The sequence below is a fragment of the Vicugna pacos genome, chromosome 17, assembly GCF_048564905.1.
Source record: "Vicugna pacos chromosome 17, VicPac4, whole genome shotgun sequence".
NCBI classification, from domain to species: domain Eukaryota; kingdom Metazoa; phylum Chordata; class Mammalia; order Artiodactyla; family Camelidae; genus Vicugna; species Vicugna pacos.
In genome coordinates, this window is record NC_133003.1 from 30,884,867 (window position 1) to 30,909,818 (window position 24,952).

Sequence of the window (24,952 nt, forward strand, 5' to 3'; positions counted from 1 at the left end):
ACAAACATGAAGGTTGCCTCTAAGCAATGGATTGGTGGACACTGGTGAACAGAACCAGCCAGAGTCTTCAGGGCACCCACTGCTGTCACTTCAAGCTGGACACAGTGGCAGGTGGGCTGGCCACTGGCAGTTGGTGGTTTCCCCTGCATAGCACCAAAAATGACCTTGGAATTGAGTCAGCTTCCAGTCTGAATGGAGCCCCTCTTCTCCTTTTCCCTTGTACCTAGCCAGAGACTTACTACGTTCTGGGGAGTGGAGAAACTCACTCCATAAACATGCATCTAAAATCTTTGAGCCAGAAGCCTGTTTCTCTGAGTCAGAAGCCTCTTTCTCCGAGTGTTAAAGTCTTTGTTGCTACTTCCAAAGTGAATGATTCAAGGCTGGGGGAAGAAAAAGGCCCCCAGAGAACAAGTGAGGGGGAGGTTGGGGGGGCACCACCAAGCTGGGGTTGTAATTCTGCCCCATGACCTTGCTCCCAAGAAGCACAGTAACAAAGGATCCTTGTAAACTCACAAAACAATGAAATGTATATAAATACATTGTTAGAGTCCAGTGAAGAGTCCACGAGCGTTTCTTTGACTGTGTTGGTTGTAGATTTCTCACACATACAATAACAAGTTTCTGGCTTCCCTGGCACATATGCTTGAGCAATGTGTTGCTGTATCTCTGACAGTTGGTGACATTTCCTTTGCAATCAGCAAGATTCATACAGAGGCTGTGTGTCCAATGAAGAAATTAACATCCCGAGTCCCCATATTTGCCATTAGTCATCATCTGTGCCTTAATCCAAACAACATTCATTGATCACCTACTGTGTGCGCAGCCTGAGGGACAAAATGAATCTGAAGCAGTTGCCGCTCCCTCAAGATGAAAAATGTACTTAAATAACTCTATTACCCGGTGATATTATTAACTTAAAAATATGATTAACATTTATTTGGGGATTAATGTTGTGCCAGGAACTATTCTAAAATATTTTGTGTGCAATATCTCCATTAATCCTCACAGTAGCTTTGTTATTTTAACATTTTATAGATGAGAAGTATGGAGAGGTTATATAATCTCCCCAAAGTCACACTAGTACAATAAGAATGGAGGCAAAGTACTTCTGGATTGCAGGAGAGAGATGTTAGCTGCACGGAAGAGTACCGTTAAGATTTTGTAGTGGGCACAGTGTGTAAGCTGGTCCAGTAACTCTATAATCTATTAAGCTGGTGTTAAGAAAATGTGATCGTATTTCTCTTATGATTCTCACCCTCAAGAATCATCATTGACCGACATTCTTCATCTGAGAATCACTTATAAATCTGCAGGCACTGATAACAGACTTAGCATGAAGCCTTTGGGCTTCTATCGATCTCTTTTCAAAGCTTGAAAAAATTCATTCTATTGGTCTGCTGTGTTTGAGATCTGAGAATTCAGTAAATCAATTAAAAATTAACACAGAGTTAGAAAATCAAGTGAAGGAACTGATACCTTGATGGATTTATCTATTGGCCAAAAGGCCATTCAACAATCAGAATTTTCCCCCCGGGTGAGACCCTAGACATAAGCTGATCTATCACATTCAATTTAAAAATGAAAGAATGAAGACACATCAAAGTAAAAAAGACTTGTCCAAGGGCACACACAGACTTTGTATAGGAGCCAAAACTGGCACCCTTGCCTTCTGATTTTTAATCCAATATTCTTTTTTATTAAAGACAACAACTTTGTTATTGGTATAATTTGAAATATGCTAAATCATGTATGTTTAAAGTGTACACTTTGATCCAGTTTAACGTAAGTATTTACTTGTGAAACCATCAACACAATAAAGATAGGTATTTTCATTGCCCTCAAAGTTCTCCTTGTGCCTCTTCATTAGGCCCTATACCTCCATTCCTAGGCAGATTATCACATCCTATCACTGTTAGTTTGCATTTTTTGACAACATTTTATACATGGAACCATACAATATGTACTCCTTTTGGATGGCTTCTTTTACTCACATTGTTACTATGAAATCCATCCACATTGTGTGTGATTCATAGTTCACTCCTTTTTATTGCTGAATAGTATTCCATTATATTATATAGATATAACAGAATTTGCTTAGCCATTCATCTGTTAATGGGCAGTTGGGTTGTTTCCAGTTTTGAGCTACTATAAATATAAATCCATGGTAAACATTCCTGTAAGTGTTTATATGGACGTATGCTTTCATTTCTCTTGCCCAGATACCTAGGAGTTCACTGGCTGAATTGTGTGGTATGTTTTTTGTTTGTTTGTTTTTTGAGAAACAGCCAAACTGCTTTCCAAAGTTGTACCATTTTACATCCCCACCAGCAATGTCTGTGAGTTCTGGTTGTTCCACATCCTCTCCAACATATAGTACGAATTTACATTATTATTTTTATTAGCTAGTAACCATTCCTATTACAACTGACCAGTAAATCCTCTAATGCTACACAGGTGGAGGAGTACCTTTCAAGTGTCTGGGTCCTGATGTGATTTTCCTACCCCCTCACCCTTTTCTTTTCTCCCCTACTCAGTTTTGGTGGGAGATAGCCTCTGCTCAAATAGAATAAAAAGGGTAGATGTTTTTAGAGGAAATGTCAGTGTGGAAAACAGAAGGATCTGACTTTCTTAGAGGTGCCCCTCTTGGTGAACATGAAGAAACAGAAAGCTCCCTCACTCGGGGCACGGGAAGAACATGCCATTATTACAAGACTGGAGCTGGAAAAGCACTCAGAAGCTCAGGGACATGATGCCAGGACCCTGAAGGGTCCAATGAAGGGAAAGAAGAAGGAGGGAGACCAATGGGAAGACTCTCCATCTCCCATTCTGGTGGGCTCTTTACAGACCACAAAGTGGCCTTCTCCTTCCTTCCTTAGACTCTGTGAGAGTGAACATCTTTCTCTTGGTCATCCCTGTAGGAAATCCATAAATACTAGGTTATTTAATCATAATAGATAATATTAAGTTAGGAACTATGCTAAGAATTTCACATTCATTATTCCTTTTAATTCTCAGAACAACCATGTGAGGTGGTATTACAAGTCTCATTTTACACATAAGGAAAATGAAACAGAGATGTTAAGTAGCTTGTGCGTGATCACCAAACTAGTAACTAAATAGAATTTGAAGCCAGTTGTCTGATTGCAGAACTCAGGCTCTTAACCACTCAACTTTACTACCTTTTCAATGACTGAATATGGAGGTTGTGACCGTAAGTAAATAGTAAATGAGTGTGAAACCCCTTCCAAGCCTAACCCTCAATGAGTCTATTCTGTAATGTCATGGATTGATGGCAGGCACTGCATGCCAAATATTCAAGGAATTTCTGCAATCCTTAATGTTCACCAAGAGTAGGTCCTTCATGTACTCTAACAAATTCTAGAGGGGAGGGGAAATCCATATTTAGAATTTTGGTTACTAACCGCACCAGTCTTTTCTTTTCTGCCTACCCATGTGTGCTGATGCTTCACCAGTTGCTACAGTTTTTTCAGATGTGTGTATATACACATATTCCTCTGCACACTGTTCAGTGGTTCTCCACTTTGGGTGTACATAAATCACACCTGGGGAGCTTGTTAAAAACTAAAATTCCAGGGCTTCATATTCTGAGGCTTTGATTCAATGAGATGGGTTTTGAACCCAGCATTGGTATTTTTGACAAGCATCCTAGGTAGAGAAACTATTATTATTACTTTGCATTGCCCACTATCCATTTTCTGACCTAAAACCAACCCAAATGTATTTGAGAGAATTTCCTCTCCTCCTCTGGGCTTGGTCCTGATGGGAGAGTAAATCCGGACACTCATCTCCGTAGAAGCCAAACCCCCTTTCCTGTGGGTTGATTTTGCCAAGGAATTGTCTGGTAAACTAAGGTTAGCCGATCATGTGTTCTCTCCTAAGACGCTGAATTTTGAGTGAAGACAAAATGGAAATGATTCAGCTCAACAGTGATGTCCCATTCTATCCATGGGGCAACTGTGTGCTTATTGCTTCTTAACCCAAGAGTTTCCCTGGTACCCACCTTGTCCCTCATCCTTGCCCAAATATCTTTTGAACAGATAAATACCTTTCTGCTCGAGTTAGCTGGTCAGCATCTGATGTTTGCAACCAAAGCAATATTTCATGATAACCTCGGGCAAGAGAGCCAAAGGCCAGCCTGTGAGGAACACTGCCCTAAATTTTCAGTACTTTCCTACTTGGCCATTTTTGAGAAAGGGCATGTGACCAGTACTAGCTCTCTGTAGCCATCATTCCCACATGAGTAAACTTGTGGGATCTTTTAAGAAGCAAAAGGAGACCCGGTGTCCACAATATTTTAATCTCCTCCTTTTGTAGTCTTTGTGTATAATAAGGATGATGATGATGATGATGATGATTATATATGTATTTTTTACCCTGTTCACTATTAAGTTAGAGTCCCAAAATGCTGTTCTTGGGCTGGCAGACTGAATCACTCTGTCTAGCTTTTCTCTGCTTGTGCACCTCAGGAACCTTTATTATCCCAAAAATATGGAGGAAGAGTTATTAGAACCAAGTGGGCACCTGACAAGCCACTAATTAGCTGCCTGGTCGTGTGCTGATGTGGGCCCTGACCTCAGGGAAACGATCGCCATGTGAAGATCCATAGGAAAGCATGGAAAACCAAGAGAGTAGCTTTATTAGCAACTCCTGATGAAATGATGACATTCCAATGATAACAATAGATGCTAATTGTACCCTCAAAGGAAGTTTCTATGGTAATAAGCCCCTGGTCACGGATTTCTGGCCAAAGAATTAGTACGTTGCAGAACAAATCGTAGCAGAAAAGAATCAGGACTGTGACCCCTTTTTTCCCAACGGAGGCAATCTTTTGTAATTTGGCACTATGTACTGTTGTTAACAAACTAGTTCTGGATACTCCAGCTATCTTGATGTTCAGAAGAATGAACTTCTGAAGTAGGGAGTGAACCTCTGAGGCTTTTGACTGGCCAGCATCAGTATTATTCCCCTTCTCTGAGGATGACATCCCAGCACGCCTCCGGGAGACCTCCATTTCCCTATCATTGCCTGTATAGTTTCATTGGGGTTAACACCACCTCCTTAGCTCCAGGAATGGGCACAGAACCCAGGCCTGGCTGGTCAGGGCAGGCAATCTCCCTGGCCACAGTGATGGCTCTGAGATAGGCATATGATGTAAGTGACACTTACAACCTATGCTTTTGTTAGAGCCATTGAGAAGAAGGTGCTTTCAGCTGAGTTTGTTAAGCTAGTTAGATCCAGTCCATTTTTGCCAACATTAAGGGAGAGCCAATTTAAGAATCAAATCAACTCAAAGGAAAGCAGAGCCAGGAGACTGAGGAAGACAACCTAATATCAATGTGCGAGCCTTTGAATCCAGCCATGACCGAGGTAGTGCTACCCACTGGGCTTTTCAATGACACCAGCCACCAAAGCCCTTTTTGGTTTTGCTTAGTTATTTTTGAATTAGGTTCCCATCACTTGCAACAACAAAAAATCTTGAGTAATACACTGACCCCCATAAATATCTGATGTGGTTGTTCATCTACCCATCTGGAACTTCCTAAATGACTCTTTCTGGTCTGGGAAGAAAAGGGACACAGGCATGAGGGAAGGACAGGAAGCTCTTATAATTGAATCCTCCTGCTGCAAACACTTTCCCACACGTTTCCTAAGCTCTGCGGCAAAGTCTTGTTTCCTTGTCTTCCTATTGCACAATGTTTTCAAATTCAGAACATATGCTGAAATGTTCCGGATGAACTTGACTCCTGCTGTTTCTCTCTCTTCAGGAAACCGTTTCATTCTATGTGAACGACTGGCCTCCCCTATCACCTGATGCCTTTCTTCCAGTTGTGCTTTCTTTGAAGATCGAGAATACTTTCCTACCAGGCCAAGGTCACTAGCCCCAGCATGGCCATCCAGTGCTTCAAGCCAGCTCTCCTTCAGAACAAATCACAGAGAGAAGGCTCAGAGAAGACAGGTCAGAGTTGCCTCCTTGAACTCATCCCGGTGTGCACACTCTGTTTCTTGATGCATTCACACCCCAGTGAGGTACACAAGTCCATTAATATTTAATGTCCTTGAAGTGATGAAATGGAACTAGTGAGTACCCCCACGTGCCTCATAGTGTGAAGTTATAAAGTCGATTTGCAGCTCATCACCATCCTTGACTCCTCACAAAGTAATTTATTACCAGACCCTGTGATCTCTGTCCTTAAGCTTAAAAGTGAAGCCCAGAATTCTTAAAAGAAAACATTCAGGGGTTTTCAACACCACTGGACCACAGTGTAGATAGCCCAAAGATCCTCTGCTTTAGATACGTAACAAAAATCAAATCTAGAGTCTCACAGAGAATGACTGTAGACAAAGGAAAAGATTGAAGAAGTGTGAAAGAAAAAATAGTAAAATCTAGCAAAAACTGGACTGTGAATGCAAAGAAAAAGACAAACTGGAACTCATGCTGAAGTTTCTTACATAGGAAGCTAGACAAAAAGTAGAAAATAGCCATAAATTAGAGCTCACAAATGTAAAAGTATTATTTTTATTTCTTTTATTAATAGAATACTGGTTCATTTGTAGAAACAGAAATCACCTATAATCACACTGCCTAAAAATAGACACAATTAAAAGTTTAGTATGTTTCTTTTATAACCAGTCATATGTACTGGTTTAGAAAGTTGGAATTATATTAGTATTATTTACTATAGCCTGTTTGTTTAAACATAAAATTTTGTGATTATTCCACATTATTAAAAATTCTAAGCAAAATTTTTTTAAATTTATTTTTTCAGTTAACTATTCAATATTTCAGATATTTGAAGAGCTATAAAGAATAATATCAAAAATCCTAAATCCACCACCCAGCTTAAGAAATTAATCATCACAAGCACAATTGAAGCTTTCTGTTTATACCTCTGGAGTAACATTTGTATCTTCTCTCCATTAGCCCACTATGTTTTTTCCTGGCTGCATAATATTCCCTCATAAAAATGTATCATAATCTATTTAACCAATTCTTTATGGTTAATTATTTAGACTGTTGCCATTTTTCATGATTATAAATAATACTGCAATGAACATCATTATGTGCACATTTTTACATACATATCTGTGATTATTTCCTTAAGACCGATTCCTAGAAGTAAAATTGCTTTTGCACAATGGTAAAAACATTTTGCTCTGTATTGTTAAGTCACTGTTCAAAAAAAGTCTAACCAGATATACCTTGTCCCCTGCTGACAGCATTGTATGAAAGAGCTTACAAAGTAGCTACACATGGAACTTTGGAGAGGCATCATAAAGTTTGTTTTTAGAACATCTTTTTAACTGACCAACAGATTGTCTGCTCCTGGGAACAGGCTCTGTGCTGGGCACTGGGGATACAGAGGCCAGTAAAGCCCTAGTCATCTAGCAGAGAACAGCATTAGGATGGGAGGCAAAAGATGTGTGTGCTGGACAAGCAGCCTAGCAGAGTGGTTAGAACATGCTTTGGGAGCCAGACATTCCCCTTGGGTAGGTTATTTACCTTCTCTTTGCCTCGAGTTACTTGTCTATAAAATAGGGCTAATCAGACTTGCCTAGCACAATCCATAAATCTAAGTCTGAAGAGACATGATGCACAGCATTACGGACTCACCTACATGCACAGCATTTTAGGAAAAAGCAAAGGATAGAAAGGGACGGCAGAGTCGCAAGTCAGAAAATAGAAACAAGAAGGGAGAATGGGCAGGGGGAAGAGCAACAAGGCCAGTGCTCACAGCACAAAAATGCAATTACTCTCCTTGGTAAGAGGGCCCAAGAAATGCTCCATGCGGATTCTCCTGTGTCTCTGCCTGTGTGTCGCCCCCATAACAGATTAACTAAATGCTTCATGACTGTGATCAACTCTGCCTGCCTGAGGCTACCTCTGAGCTGTGCAGAGGCAAGTTACTACAAGGGCCTCAGCTCCCATGCAGAGAGGAGTGTATTCTGTTGCCAAGAAAAAAGGAAAATGCTCTCTCTCATTGCACATCCAATTTAATCTCAGTGTATTGATGTACCCCACATATCATCACAAAGGAAAAAGGACACTGCAGACTTTTTTTTTTTTTTGCCACACCACCACTGGCTGATGCAAGTTTTATTGAGACAGCATACAAACAGGTCATGGGAACAAGGGACTGATGCTGGGACCAGAAACGTAAAATGGAAATGCAATAATAAAAAGTCATTGATCTGGCAAGAAAAGATACTCCATATGTTCTAAGGATATAAGTCATTTAATATTGTTAATTTTATAGCACAAAGTAAAACAAGCTATAACCCCCAAAAGTAATTTTAAAAGCTTACACAGAAAATATTACTGTCTGAAGTTCAAGCTTTTTAAATCACAGGTCAAAGAAGCTTTGTGTTGCGTTGTTATATGTGTTGCATATGATCCCATTTATATACATATAAAACTATGATTCATTCATTCATTCATGCTGTAATTCATTAAAAAGACTTAATATCGAGGGATGACTATGTGCCAGGCCCTGTGCGACCTGCTAGGGGATGAGCATGTAGTCACTGTTCTAGGGGAGTTTCCATTCCAGGGGCAGAAGCTGACATCAACATCTTCTGTTTGATTTTTTTTTTAAGTAATCATTAGGTATTGCTGAACTAATGTAAAAAACTTAACTTCGCTTTTGCTTTTGGAATAATGAATGATCTACAACAACTGAAAGGCGAGACAGAAACAAATGAAAACACAAAACAAAGCAAATAAAAACTAAACCATGTCAAAGAAAGCTGGGCAAAAAATCCCAGATAGAAAGGAAAACACAGACACTTCAGAAGGGACAGGGGATTAAAATAACTACTGTACTCAACCCGGCACTGTAGGGTGAACAGTCATTGACAATACATCGATGAATCGGCGTGGCTGTGTTTCAAAAAACCATGTATGAACACAGGAATGTGAATTTCATACAATTTTCATGTGTGGTGAAATATTCTTCACTGAATTTTTAAAACCATTTAAAACTATAAAAATCTTTCTTAACTCAGGGGACAGATTTGGCCCACGAGCCGTAAATTGTCAACCCCTGATTTAAACAGCTATGTAATAGTGCATTCCATGGACTACTCCATACACTCCAAAATGCTTTTAACAGATTCCCCCATTGGTGACATTTAGATTGTTTCCAGTTTTTCCCTATGGCTGTGGTGAACAGCCTTGTACATGCATCTTTTTGCATCGTTGAGTATGTAAACAGCTATCTTCTACCTATCTCTGAGTCCATGCCCATGTCCCCAGCAGGAGCCCATTTGAAAAAATTATATGGGAGGGGTTCTTGAGACAGTCCTGCTGAGCTCCAAATGCAAAGGATCATAATGGCTCTTTTATTCACTAACATAATAATTCTGTTTTTAAAAAACTGTCAAATTGCCCAACATGAGTTATTCCATATGAACCCTGCTGCTTGTTTTCAGAGATCCATCGTCCTCAGTGTTTGCAGAATTGTCAAGACAGCCTTCACAGTTCCCTCCAGGAGGCTGTCAGAAACTCAACATCCATTTGCCAGGCCTCCCTTCTTTGCTGAGAGACCCCTACTCCCAGCATCTCTCACTAGGTTCCTCACCCTGTCTGTGTTTTATACATTCAGTCAGTTTGATACAAGATTTCCTTCCCACCTTTATTGTAACTCACATACTTGGATGGGTGTTTGGTACATTTGTAGATTTCTTTCCCCTTAAGGAGCCTCAGTTTCTATTTATAGACATGGCTATCTTCATCCTGTCTGAACAATTTTCTATTTTTTTTCTCTTTGTTTGCATCACTTCATGTTTTTTTCAAAAAGGTGTATTTTAAAAAATTTTTTGCAAAAGGAGTGCAGTCTGTAAGAAAAACAAATGTAAGCTTTTATTAAACTCCATAAAAAAGGCTATACAGTTTCTTCCTTTTTCTTGCTGCCAGTAAACCCTGACCCCCAGAAGCGGCCATTATTCTCAGACTAGGGCCCTAGCTTCAGACCTGCTTATCAGTGTGAACGTGGACAAGCCTTAATGTCTTCATCTGCAAAATGGGAGTGATAATTCCTATCACCACAGCTGTGAATCATGCTTATAAAGCTTATAAAGCATTTAACCCTGACCATAGTAAATGCTCAAGAGACAGTAGGTATGTTAGTATCATTATTATCAACAGCCTTACATTATTTCACCTCTGCAAATGTAGTCATAATTTTTTAACATAATGCCTACTTTTTAATATGAATGGTATCATTCTATGCACATAAGCTTTAAAATTTTAGTCACAATTTATCTGGGACATCTAAATCTTTTTAATAACTTTATAGAATATCAATGCACTGACATTCCATTATTTGTTTAATCATTCTACTCTTTTTTTTTTATTATTCTCAGCGCCAGAATAAGAACTTTTTGTTGGTCCTGGGTCTGGATTTTTAACTGAAGTATAGTTGATTTACAATGTTGTATTAGTTCCGAGTGTATAGCAATGTGATTCAATTATATATATTTTTTTTTTCTTTTTTTCGGATTCTTTTCCATTATAGGTTACAAGATATTGAATATAGTTCCCTGTGCTATACAGTAAGTAGTTGTTGTTGTTCATTTTATATGTAGTTGTGTGTATATGTTAATCCCAAGTTCCCAATTTATCCCTCTTCCCCACCTCTTTCCCCTTTGGTAACTAGAGTTTGTCTTCTATGTCTGTGAACCTATTTCTGGTTTGTAAATAAGTACATTTGTGTCATTTATTTAGAATCCACATTTTGATATTTGTCTTTCTCTGTCTGGCTTACTTCACTTAATATGATAATCTCTTGATTCATCCACGTTGCTGCAAATGGCATTATTTCATTCCTTTTTACGGCTGAATTGTATTCCATTGTATAAATATACCACATCTTCTTTATCCAGTCATATGTCAGTGGACATTTAGGTTGTGTCCATGTTTTGGTTATTGTGAATAGTGCTGCTATGAACATTGTGGTACATGTATCTTTTTGAGTTATAGTTTTATCCAGATATATACCCAAAAGTGGGAATCCTGGGTCATATGGTAACTCTATTTTTGGTTTTTTAAGGAACCTCCATACTGTTCTCCATAGTGGCTGCACCAATTTCCATTCCCACCAACAGGGTAGGAGGGTTCTTTTTTCTCCATACCCTCTCCCACATTTATTGTTTGTAGACTTTTTAATGATGGCCATTCTCACGGGTGTGAGGTGATAGATACATCACTGTAGTTTTGATTTGCATTTCTCTAATAGTTAGCGATTGCTGAGCATCTTTTTAATCATTCTGCTCTTGATGGTTGTTTAGGCTTTCAGTGAGGTTTTCTATGCTGAAAGGAACATCCTTGCACATACAAGTTTGGGTGTTTATGGGAGTGTTTTCTGAGATTGAACTCTCAAAGATGAAATTGCTGTGTCCATAGGTATAGCCATTTTTAATTTTAATAGTTATGGTCCAGGACAGTCATCTGTTCAGCTCCTGGAGTATTTCCAGCTTTCTGCCTTCCAAGGCCTCATGGGGCTGCATCTCCTGGTCCCTTTGCCAGTAGAAGGGCTATGTGACTTGGTCAGTAAGCTGTGAGTACAAGAGGCGTAAGTCATCACCATTTTATTGCCAGTTTGAAGCCTTCCAGAGCCTTCTTTCTCTTCTGCCACAGTGACCAGAAGTATTCCAGATAGTGGCTGCTCCACCAGCCTGAGTCCTGTAATGAGAACGACGTGGGACAGAGTCTCAGCTGAACCACCATGGACACACAGAGTGAGTGAGAAATGAATCTTTGTTGTTTTAAGCACCGTCATTTGGGCTGCTAGTTACTGTGGAATAACCTGATTGATACACTGCCAAATTTCTCTCCAAAAAAGATTTTACCAACTTACACTACTACAAAAACTAAGCGAAAGAGACTCATTACTATGCCCCTTTTGCAATTTTTCTTAATTTTACAGATTTGTCCTTTCAATTAATCTTATTAGAGACGAACAGAAAAAGAGGGTGTAATGCCTCAGCCACTTATCAAAGCTTTATTAATTTTTCACCCTTCCTTATTTATTAGCAAATCTCATTTTTACAAAAATATCCCCCATGCTAATATGCAACTAAAATTGCTTCTCATGCTCTTTAATTACTTTTTTCCCACACGACCTTATTTGGCCAGCTTCGTCTTATGTCCCCTAGCCTAAACAACTGTACTATAATACCATCCATATCTCTCCCCACCATCCTGATTGTCACAAGAGATTTCCCCCCCATAGAGAAATGAGCAGTCACTCTATTTTATATGTGACTATATCAAATGATCCGTTTGAAAAAAAAGAAATCAGATTGACAACTCTATGTGTCTTACCTTTATTTTTCATAAGGGAGAACAGATGTAGGTGTATATCCAAACCCTAGCCGCTCTTTAAGAACCAGCTCAAATGCCTCCTACTTCATTAAGCCACTCCTCAGTCATCCTCAGCTCAAGGCAATAACTCCCTCCTCTAAATACCCACATATTTTTCCGTTATCTTTTCCACAGCACTCACTTTGTTGAATTGCAATTAGAGGGGTCTGCTTAGTGAACTGACACTTCTGTGTCCCTTTGGCAGCACCTCATTTATTTATATGCAACATCTTTTGCTATCACAACATTACAAAGTTGTATCATTGGGTAGCAGCTCTCACGGGGGAGAGGGAAGACATGTGATCAGAACACAAGTGTGAAAGCAAGATCTTCTCAAGAGGTATTTGGAAAAAGCCTAGAAGCCTTAAAATATGAATGTTCAAAAGTGCATCCTTGTATTTGTCTCTCATAGAAACTATTTTTATGATAAAATCCAGGAAAAGAGGAAACAGAGAATGTATTTTATGATAAGTGTTGGTGCCTAAACAAACTTTCTGCTGGGATGTATCTCTCTCTGGCTTGGAAGGGTATAGTAGGTCAATGTGAACATCTCAGGCCAGTTTGGTTAAGTACAAACTACTAGGTTTGTTTAATAGAATCTAAGTTCCAAGGGAACACACTGGAGTTGTCCAGTAAGCAAATATTTTATGCATAATTAGAGGTAGATCAGTATAAACTACCTCCCCCAAACCTTGCTGCAATGAAAGTGAACCTATCACTAAATTCTATCCCACAAAAAAAATTTATTAGATAAGCATTTATCAGTGAATAAGCTCAAAAACATTCAGTTAACCTCTATGCTTGATAATGTCCCTGCTCTCTGTCCTTCAGTGTGTTCCAACCATTCTTTGCATGATAAATTCTCTTGAAATACACACAACATTCTTGAGGAAGGATTCAGTTAGCTTCCTAGAATCATCAGGCAACCAGAGTCATCTAACTTAGTGGATGGAGGTAGGACCACATTGGAGTCAAGCCACAGACACCATTTTGAAAGTTGGAAGGTAAAAGTCTCACTAGAGTTTATATGCCTTCTTCATGTAAGATTGAGAAATGTCTCTAAAATATTTTGGCCAATCTACAAACCTTGAACACCAATTATTTCACCAGTGAAAACTCACTTCTAACATTTAGGATGCTAATTAATAAGACCTTTGGTATTAGTCAAGGATAGATTTAGTTGAAGCACTTGTGGTTAAATTCATCTGGAGTGTGGTGTCATGAATAAATGCAAACTGGCCATCTCTGGAACATATTCCCAATCAGAGAGACTGGCTGCCCGTAGGGTGTAGCTTAAAAGTAATCAACCACATGCTTAGATCACACTATCTCGACTGGCATAAATTAAAATCAATTACAGACCAAAACACAAAGGGTCACTCATGTCAGATTCTAAAGCACAAAGATTAGGGTGTTTAACCCAGCTTGGGAAACCAGGAGGAGATGACCAATATGCTCAGTAGGTACCTCTCTGTGTGTCTGTGGTCATATTAACTTTTGTGACCATGTAATAGAAAGGAGAATTTGATACAGCAGGAAGACATTTGTCCTGATAGACGGCCTATATATACTGGGAACAGCTGAGAGTGAGCCTCAGTCCTCCACATCTGTCAGGGAGCCCCTACCCCACGTGAGTCTTCCCGCCCTCCATCTCACCGCAAACACTGGAAGACTTCTAACACAAAACTCCAAAATTGAGGATACAAAGCAGCAGATTACTGTATTCCTTCTTTATTGTCTTCAAAAAGAATATAAGGAGGGCAAGACCTTCTCTTGGCCTTTCATTAAGCTGCTCCTTCTCACCCGCTGTCTGCGTCTCACCTCCCCAGTGCAGATGTGGAGTTGATGTAGATGTAGAGGTGAAAGGTGGCTCTGCACAATCCTCACTCTCCTCCTTTCTCCTTCCCCTCATCACTCCTCTCACTGAATGATATGCTTTTTGTAGCCATGGTATTTTGTGCAACATCTTACTGTGTCCCTGTAACTCCTCCACCAAGCCAAAGGTCAACATTTTAAGATACCAGTGATTGCACATGGCCTTTTATTATTCCTGCAGTATTTACATAATGCCTTTTAAGTGTTTTTTAAATGTGTTTTAGGTCAGTGCTAATGGACAAAAAGTGTTGAATGGTAAGGTTCTGAGTATATATCTAGATTTTTTACAATAAATCCTTATGGAAATAATTTCCTATTATCAGCCTTTGCAACGTAAGCTGAATTTTCCCTCAGATACAGCCTTGACATGTGGTACAGACTCCCTGTGTTCTCAGGCATGTCTTCTCTCCCCATTAGAACACTCCGAGGACAGAATCTATACCTTTGTTATCGTTGTATTTACAGCATCTAACTCAGTGCAATGGAACACAATAAACATTCAATATGGATTTCTTGACTAGGTGGATGGGTATTTTGGTGATCATGAGCAAATGGAAGCTCTTTGTGCTTAGTTTGACTGTGACTCTGGCTGCATATAGACTTACCTTTGTTCTGAAATTATTCTAACAGCTCAATGTGTTTAATTGTATCCTAAGTGCACTTAGAAGTTTAGACGTGTGGTTTACTTTATTTTTCCTCAGTTTTAAGTCTACATTTTTACAGAAGGATGGTAGGCATTGTGCCAACCCTATGATATTTTTGCATAAAATTAAGTTGAGTTGCAATTTTTCAAAAGATTCCAATTTGTAAGAATAATTGGTAGCTAAGCAATTTTATAATAGATGAAAACTTGGAGATTATTTAATAATACTGGTTTACATCTATTGTGTACTTACTAGTGGAAGGCTTTGTGCTAAGTACCTTACAAGCATGGTCTCATTTAGTCCCTTTTAGTTTTGCCTTTTATTTATGGCTTGGCACAGTACTGCTACTGGTAATATCTTTATTGAAAATGTTGATATGTTGTTAATCATGAATTTTTGCATTAAGTTTGATTTTTTAAAATATAGCATTAAGTATTATTTAATCTTTACTTCTGAGTTTTTGGCATCCCCTTACATTTTGTATCCTATTCCTGGCAACAGTCTTAGAAGGTGAGAACTATTATTTCTCCCTTCAGAGATGAGGACACTAGAAGTCAGAGTAGTTGAACTTGCCCAAGGCTTACAGGTGCCAGTAATGTTGGACTCAAGATTGAAATCCAGATGACCTGACATATCAGTTCTTAGCTTAGCCACATAATTTCATAGATGGGAAAACTAAGAAGCAGAGGGACATGAAGATGCTTGGAGTCACTCAATAGCCCTGAACCAAACTGGAGCCCAGAATTCTTTACCTCTCACTAAAACATAACACCATGAGTTGTTCATCATAAACACATCAAACTTATTCTCTAGGCTGCACCAGGCTTCAAAATTCAATCTCTCAATAGCTATTTGTTAAGCACTTCCCAGTTGCTACACACTATGTACATGGTATAATGATGGCTGACTTCTCTGGCATAGAAACTAGGAAAAAGTAGTCTTCGAAGGCACTCACTTATTCACTCTGCTAGGCTCTGATGGATACACAGCAGAATAAGATTCCAAGAGGTTCACTGACAAAGGACACAGATATGTAACTAAATATTTGGCATAAATTATGAGAAGCTCAGCCATGGAAGGAATCAAAAGTTATAGAGCTTCTGTTCCAGAATCTGAATGCTGAATAGCTTTAGTTTAGCGAGCACCTTCAGAATTTAAAACGCCATGCTATGTGCTGGCAGAATAAGATTCAGAGTGCATAAAGTAAGGTCCTGCCTTTAGGAGTTTATAGCTGACTTGAAGGAAAAGATCATATGCACACAATATGTCTATCATGTACCTGACTCCTAATCAGGTAGTTGATCCTTTTAAGGATTCTCATAGCTTACATCATTTCCCTGCCATGTAATCATTCATTCATTCCTTCACTCATTAAGAATGTATTGCTTATCTACTATGTACCAGGCCATTTTTTTAGGTGTTGGAGATATAAGCGTGCATAAAATGGGCAGGGCCTTTGTTCTCAAGAAGCTATATAAACAAAGAAACTAACTTTGTATGGCAGTGAGTACCTAAACCAGGATGATGGGACAGCATGATCAAGGAAGTCTTCTCCAAGGCATTGACGTGTGAGCTGAGACACAAATAATTAGAAAGATCCATTCAGTGATGATGTGGAGCAAGAGCAGAGGAAGCAGCAAAAGCAAAGATGCTAAATAAGAAAGACCATGGCTGTGCTGGTAAGAACAGGGAGGATGGCTGAAGATGAGGTGAGAGATACCTAAGGACCAGACCAGATGGTGCCTCACAGGCCACAGTAAGAAATTAAGATTCTAATCAAATGTATCCATGTTGTAATTATTTAACATTTGCCTTCCAAGCCAGAAAATAAGATCCATGAGGATAGGGCTTTGTTCCTGTTGTTCCCCATGGCATTGTCAACACCCCCCATTGACAAATGGTGTAGAACTGGTGCTCCAGGCGTAGTTTTGGAATGATGAAGAATAAGCAGAAATAGGTCATTTAGGAGTTGTGTCTTTCTGATTGGGATTTGAGACACATATTTCGTCTCTTAAAAGTTCTTTTTTGTGTATTTATTTTTAACATTTTTTTCCTTCCCCTAGACCCCCGACTTTAATCATCCATTTGTGTCCAAGTGCAAAAATGATAAAGGATAGATGGTGGTAGGAGAAGGGATCTCACTGAAAGGTTTAAGCCTTAGAATTTGACTTAAGCAAGGAAATGTATGGTCTGCTCCCAATCTGAGGTTCTGAGAATCTGATAAATATCCAATCCTGGGGTTAATGTAATCTAGGTTAATAAAGCCCCAGTTCTGGGGAGTCAGGCAGATCTAGATATATAACCCGGCTCCCCCACTTGGATATGCTACTTAACCCCCCCAAGCCACAATTTCTTCATCTGAAAAATGAGAAGATTAATAGTATCCAGCTTACAGAGCTGCTGTGCTGATTAATAAATCCAATAACGTATGCCACAGTAAGCATGGAGATGGGCTGCCCACAGCCTCTTTCAAGGAAGAGCTTCCTGTCCAGCTGCAGGGAGTGCAGGCAGCAGACACTCCAGGTGTCAGTTCTTTCTAGTTAGCCTCAGCTGCCAAAAGCCCCTCCCTCAAGGTCATGTCATTTCTGGGGCCATCTGTACCTTGTGACTGAGTGAGGCACGTGTATAGAGGCTGGGCTATTTGAACCTGATGCAGGATACCGTGATGTCCAACACTCACCTCTGAATTCTCCACCAGGTTGGCTGAGAATCCGGGGGGAGCCTTCTTCCTCTGCCCAGTCCTACCTCCTCCTCCTTTCTTGTGCAGTGTTGATCCCTAATGAATATCTTGCACCCCAAACTCCATCTTAGCATCTGCTTCTGGAGAGCCGAATTGGTGACATGCCAAGTGCTCAGCCCATCTCCTAGCACAAGGATTGTAAACATTAAAGAACATTATGATTATTATTACTAGCCCTGATGAAGATAAGAATGAAACTACTTGCTTGTTCTCAATATGCTATTGTATAGCAGTACTAGGATTAAAACTTTTTATTGTTGTTGCCAGGACTTTAAAACCTAATTCATTCTCTCTCTCTCTCCCCCTCTCCCTCTCCCTCTCTCCTCTCTCGTCTCTTCTCTCTTCTCTCTCTCTCTCTGCATGTGGACTCATCCATTTATCCTAAACCATGGCTGTCTACTATGGGCCACCCTCTGAGCTAAATGCCAGGAATAAGAATAATAAACCAGCCTTGCAAAGCATTTTAATCGGCTTCAACTAGATGCAAAGGTGAGTGTGGGACTTACTGCCCTCAGCAAGTGATCTTGTAAATGTATAGCTCTTAATCCCTGAAACAGGGAAGGAGGCAGTGCAGGGGCTCCACAGAGTGTGGCAACAGTAAATTATTCTACTTCTGCTGGAAAAAAGAGAAAAGTTAAACTCAGCCAAGATAGGTGCATCTTTTACTACTTCCATCGGTTTTCTCTCAAGCTTATGTATGGATGATAGGGGAAGCACATAACTCCCTGAGCAGATGGAAATTCTGACTCCAACTATGGCCAAAACTGATGAAGAATAACATGGAAATCGTCAAGGATAGCCAAACACAGCGGGAAGAAAGAAACATTTCAAAGGCCACCAATTATTTCATTCAGTCATTTCATAAGCATGCTGCATGCAAAAAGCCAGCTAAGGTGCTGGCCATAAGAGACACAGAAACAAGTAAGGCAGCTCCTAGCCTCCAGAAACTCAAGGCCTTTGAGTAGAGACTAAGACCCATACAGACCACCTCTGCAGAGAGTAGGGCATTCCTAGTGCGTGTTGGTGTAAGAGCACCACATAAGCATGAATATAAGGTAAGTTTTTATTTTCTCAAACATTTATCCACCAGGAAGAAGAGATTCGCCATGTATTTGAGTCCTTACCAAGTCTCTCGTTACAGGACATGTACTGAAATATTTTAAATTTGAATAATAAGTAACCGAGAACCAGAACCAACTTCAGCAATGCTAGTTTGGGATGATTGTGGAGGTCACCTGATACCGTTTTTAAAAATAAATACAAAGACAGAGAAATCTAAGATTTAAAAAGTATTCCTAAGTGTATAACCTCACAAATCCAAGAATTATATTATTTATAAACAAATCTTTGAGAGACCATTTTAGAAAGCAATTCAGGACTTTCATGTCAGCAGGGCAGACACTAGATAAATAACACTCCTGAATGAAGCAAGTAAAAAGCCAGATTGAAAATATCAGAACATCTGCCTAAGTGCTTCGCTGGGCTAGAATGGAAAGACAGATCCTCCGGAGACTAAGAACAGAAAACCAGGGCTCCTGGGAGACATTCTTCTGGGACTAGGGACCGTAAATTTTGGCACTGACAGCAGGTCAGAGTGAGTTCCTGCAGGGATGGGGTTGTGGGTGCAGAGGGGTGCTGATTTGGAGTTCCCACATACCCAAACAGGCAATACCCTCAGTGCAAGAAGCAGGGAGAAATAAACCTTGGCATGGAAAGGAACCAGAAGCAAACAGTTTTGGGTGAACAGGAAATATCTCCCCTGAGAGTTTGTATTAGAAGCCAGGCTTCACCTGGATTTGCACTCTGAATTCTACCTGTGTGATGCAACAACACTTCCAGAATCAAATTTAATATAAAGTACTACAGGATAATTCAAAGACTGTATCTTTTCATCCACAGAACTACAATAATTTTTAAAACATTCATTTTTTATTACACAGGTTCGCTTGACTATCATATTTTAAAAAACAGAAAATACAAAAAAAGAAGAAACATATGAGCACTTTTCAACAAGTTCTATGTATTCATCGGAATGAATAAGAAATCACAGAGTTTTAAGGACAGCAGTCAAAGATAGCTGTGGCAGCAAAATGCTTAAAGTTCTTTAATGTTAAAAAAAAAAGACTTATTTTAACTATTTGCTTGACTCCTTTTTTACTTTTTTGGAGGGCCTTCCATGTGAAAAAAATGAGATAAAGCTTTTGGAGTTACTTTGGAACAAAGTGTTATGATGCTCCTTAATATGCTAAATTAATGACAGTGAATAGTTTTCTTTGATTATATCAATATTCAGGCTTACTGGGAATAGTAATAGACTTCTCTGGACACCATGGGACTTTAGTATTTAACACTGGGAAGATCTCAAAAGCCTTTACAAGACAAATGGGGACGTTAGATCCTGGTAAATATTCAGGTCACCAGTAAAAAGTAGTGTAAAGGGAATGATTATCTTGACATATTGTTTTCCTCTGGTAATCAGCCACACTCTTTCAGATGTTCAAATTTGCTTTATTTGTTCAAAGGGAACCAATGAAGGCCATAAAACACATCATTTAAGTAGTCAGTCTCCGTATTTCACCCAAATTGATTTTTTGCCTCTCTTATGCCATTTACCCACCCTCAACATTCCTTTTTACAGATGTTCGTAATACGTATAATTTCAAGTAATTCAGGCTTCACCATAAATTTAGCTGCTGATAGACAATGAGATAAGGTAGTGCTCACCAATGCCTAAATAATTAGTAGCTTTACAATGGGAACAGGACTTGGTATTCAGGCTGGAACTATTTTAAATCCAGAATCAAGATGTCTCAGCATGATTCCCTTCAAACTATGAAAATAGATCTGCATAGTATTTCATTAAACATAAAGACACTTCTTTAATGAATTAAAACTAATCTCATCTTTCTGATGTCTGGATGTCTTCAGTAGGAAAAGTGAGAGCCCACCCTCTTAATTTATTCCTAAGGCAGTTCTCTAACTAAAGCCAGACGTCTAGCCACACTCACCAAAATTGGCAAAAAGATTATGCTGCATTGCAATCTAGGGAAGGACACAAAATGAGTGTAACTTGAAATAAAAAGAAGCATTTTGGAGAGAACATTTGTTGGTCGCCTCCCCCACATACCTTCTAGCCTTCTTCCTTTTTAATAAGACCTCAAGCTTCTCAGTCATGAGGCTTGGCTGGAATTGAACTCTCCCAAGAATCCAAGGACAGGCCCTGACTGGCTTGTGTCAGCCAGTGTTTCCTTCTCTCCCAGCAAGAGTAAATGGCTTTTTGGAGGAATTCTGAGAAAGAAGTGGCCTCTATTTTCTGTGTAAGCTACCAAGAGAATTCTTTCTCCTCTCTGCTAAAATAGAAAAGTGTGGCACCTTTTCCTGCTGCCAGTCTTTTGTGTCCATAAAAGAGGTCAGTTTTTAAATGAAACTAATGATGAGAAAGACAGTATGGAGAAACAAAAAGAAATTCGGCCCCGACTGAGCCACTAGATCAACCTGTATCTGAAGCTTGCCCCACCCTTATTGTTTAAGCTAATCCAAGTTTGACTTCTTGTTACTTGCAACCAAATAATTGCAAGTAACAGATACTTGTGACCTAGTTAATTATTAATGGACGCTGAAACCGGATTAGAAGATAGGCATCCTTAAAAAAAACCCCACAAATTTGAATAAAATTATCCAGATTCACAGCTTGGTGCAGGGCATCTTCCTTGACAAGCAAATGTAGCCTGGTGTTTAGTAAAGTTAACTGTATTACAATGAAAAGATTTTAACACTTGCATGTAGAAAAGTCTATTATTGCTGGTAGAGTGGCAGATTTTGTTAAAACATTTCAGTTCACTGTGGAAAAAGAGCTGAGGCTAATACCTCAGTCCATCCCTATGCATAGGCTGTGAAGAAGAAAAAAAGGAACAAGTGTATAATTTCCTCCATCATCTCCATGGCAATTTGCAGTCTCCTTCCTGAAATGTTTAATCCAAGAACACTATTTTGTTTTGTTTTGTTTTTAAGAAGAAAGATAAGAATTCACAGAGATACTCTTTGAACAACCAAGATAAAGACTTTTTTTGTCTGCTTCATTTTTCCCTTTTCCTATTGAATGTCACCAAGAGGAGCACATTTAGAGGCTTCCTTGGTGTATTGTATACCAGTTTGGCCAGTGTCCACCACCTGACCCCTTTCCTCTATCCACGTGGTTGCAACAGTGGGTTCCTGGCAGCCATGATTAGCCCTGCCTACCGGATTTAGTTTATTAGACCAGGAATGGATGCCTATTCCAATAAACCAAATGCTCTTCTCTAGAAATTTGGCTTGGGAACCAAGAGAATGTCAACTTAATTTGTTCCCTGTGGCTAGACCAGGAACATATAAAATCAGTAGGGTTGAGTGATCCTTAACTGTATGGACTAGGAAGTTAAGAAATCAAGTCTACAGTGACATATTGTAATGATAAGAAGACTTAAAGAGCTAATAGTTACTGAGTGCTTGGTAAGTAGCAGGCACTGTGATAAGTCCTTTACAAGCATCACTGTTTAACACTCAGAACCACCTTTCAGGAACCTACTATCATTATACCCATTTTACAGATGAGCTCACTGAGTTGTTAGGTAAATTGTTCAAGATGAGAGGGTTCATGTCACAGGAAAGATTCTAACTCAGACAATCTGTCCTCAGAGCATTTGCTCTAAGCCACCAAGTCCTGTCTCTTGTGCCATTTTGTGCCTAAGGTTCAGATGTATCTCTCTTTGAATCCTGCAAAAATCACTCAGTATTTCTGTCATAAACTTTCCATTTTTCTTTAGTTTAACTTGGTCTCTGCTTCTTGCAACCAAAAATGTCTTAAGGAGTACATTTGTGATAATCAGACATCAAACATTTATAGTTCCCAGGAACTCGACAGACATGAACAAATTAATGTCTCATTACCACAGAGCCCCCACTGCGGTAGGCTGCTGGGCATCTTAATCCATGAAAACTACAGATTCAGATTCTGTGATCAACGCCTCTTGTTTTTGCCCTGTACACAGCAGATGCTCCATCTCTGGGCATTTTGGTAGTAGGTGGATAATTTCCTTGAAATGGATCGAGTGCTTCATGTTCTTAAGAGGTAGCACAGACAATACCCTCCTCTGCAGTCTTGGCATTTTGAAGGACGCATGCAGGGCTCAGTCAGTAGTTAGAATCCAGGAGGAAAATGCAGTTAGGTTAAATTTTTGAAAAATAAAACCATATTACTTATGGCAAGATTAACTCAACGCTGAGAACTGAGCTCTGGAGTCAGGCAAATCTGATTTTGAACTGCCACCATCTCCACCCCTAGCAGCTTTGTGATGTTAGACAACTTTCCTAATGGTTCTCTCTTTTATGTGTTTTTAAAATATTACTTTGGGAATTGAAAAAGTACCCCAAAAAAGAATGAAAAAAGAAATAACAATGGACCATATCTATCCCAGAATTAATTGTTATTACATCTTGGCTTATTTGCCTCTATTTTCCATGTATGCTTGTTAGGCCAGTTGGTTGACTGAAGAGAAATCACACAGTGATGTTCATAAAAATGATATGTGTTCAATATAAAGAATTCAAACAATGCAGAAAAATAAGAGGAAGTCTTATTTTAATCCACACAAATTTCACCATCCAGAAATTAGTATTATTTCCATCAGGTGAACATTATTATGTAAATTTTCTGTGTATGTACAGAGACAAGCTTGGCTACATAGGTAAATTAGATAATGGATAGAAATACTTTGCTAGAATCAGATACTTTCAATGGCTTTTAAATAATATATTAAATTTAATTTTATTCCACTTTAATAGAAAAAAATAAACAGAAGAGACACAAGAGGCATTATTCCTATACTTTTAAATTTCTGATTTCCTTAGCTTGAGAGCCCCAAATTCCAGTGCAAATATCTCCACATCCCCTCACATCCATGTATCCTAAATTTCAGAAGAAAGAAGCCCTTCAGATCATCCCATGTTTTTTTTTTAATTGAGGTAAAATACACATACCATAAAACTCACTATTTTAACCATTTTAAAGTATACAGTTCACTGGCATTTAATACATTCACAGTGTATTCACAGTGTTTTACAACCACCATCTATATCTAGTTCCAAAACATCTTTATCAACACACACACACACACATAAAACCTATAACATTTAAGCATTCACTCCCCTACTTGCCCCCTTCCTGGAGGAAGGGTGAGCTCTTCCTAAGAAAATCTCCTTAAAATAGTCATGAGCATAGGAAGGTAAAGAAAGTCTATTTTACAGTCTTACCTGTTAGTAGGTAATAATTCAGTCCGACAAATATTAGCTCCCATTTACTAAGTGGTCATTGTGTGCCAGGCACTTGAGTCTGCATTTCACACAGTTCTCCTTGAATCCTCAGCACAGCCCTGTGATGCAACAGGCACCAGTATCATTCCTTTCAGGCAAGAAAACAGAGGCTCAGGATGGGCCTAAAGTTTCTCAACATGTGCCAGAGGTGGTATTTGAACACACTGTCAATCTGACTGCAAGTCCATGCTCTTAACGCATACACTATTAACTATTACACATGCTGTATGTTTCAGGAAGACTATTGGAAGACCATTCCATCTTCAGTGGAAGATCATTGAATGTCTACAGCCACTGCTTTCTTCTTCTGGACAGACCTGGTAATTAGACAGTTGGAATGAAGTTAAAGAAGAATTTGAGTTTGTATATAAAACTCTTATCAGTATCTCCATCAAAATTATTATAATTCAATTAATCCTTATCACTTTTCTAGTGTGAAAATTAAATGTCAGCTAAGCCTAGGAATGTCACATTAAAAAAATCAAGTCAAGATGGAACAATTCAAATGTGTTATCAGATTGAGACCACACATGGCGCAAGTTCTTACACCCTTGCTATGGGAGGTAGAAGAAATGGCCCCCAAAGATGTCCATATCCTAATCTCTGCAACCTGAAAATATGCTATTTTGCATGGCAGAAGGGACTGCCAGATGTGATTAAGTATCCTGAAATAGATTGTCCTGGAATATTTAGGTGGGCCCAAAGCAAACACAAGTGTCCTGATTAAGAAGGAGGCAGGCAGGTCAAAGAGAGGAGTAGATATGAGCAAAGAAAACAGAGACTGAGTGATGTGAGGTTATTAGTCAAGAATGCACACAGACTCTAGGAGCTGGAAATGGCAAGGGAACAGATTCTCCCCTAGATTCTCCAGAAAGAAAGTAGCCCTGCTGACACTTTGGTTTTAGCCCACTGAGACTGATGGTGGATCTCCAGAACTGTAAGATAGTGAGTTTGTATTGTTTT

At 39.2% G+C, this 24,952-nt stretch overlaps 2 long non-coding RNA genes across 2 annotated transcripts in view; both read left to right on the top strand.

Annotated features, from left to right (window-relative positions):
- The first annotated feature begins 5,799 nt into the window (after positions 1–5,799).
- Positions 5,800–16,656, top strand: LOC140686584 (uncharacterized). The gene is made up of 4 exons (XR_012060418.1): positions 5,800–5,977; positions 10,536–10,572; positions 11,657–11,757; positions 16,406–16,656. It is a non-coding gene; the product is annotated as an uncharacterized lncRNA (long non-coding RNA).
- A 261-nt stretch (positions 16,657–16,917) lies between these two features.
- Positions 16,918–24,952, top strand: part of LOC116283962 (uncharacterized) — a 41,087-nt gene continuing 33,052 nt past the window's right edge. Inside the window, exons 1-2 of the long non-coding RNA XR_004193691.2 lie at positions 16,918–18,130; positions 24,226–24,309. This is a non-coding gene — a long non-coding RNA (uncharacterized lncRNA). The remainder of the gene's footprint in view (positions 18,131–24,225; positions 24,310–24,952) is intronic.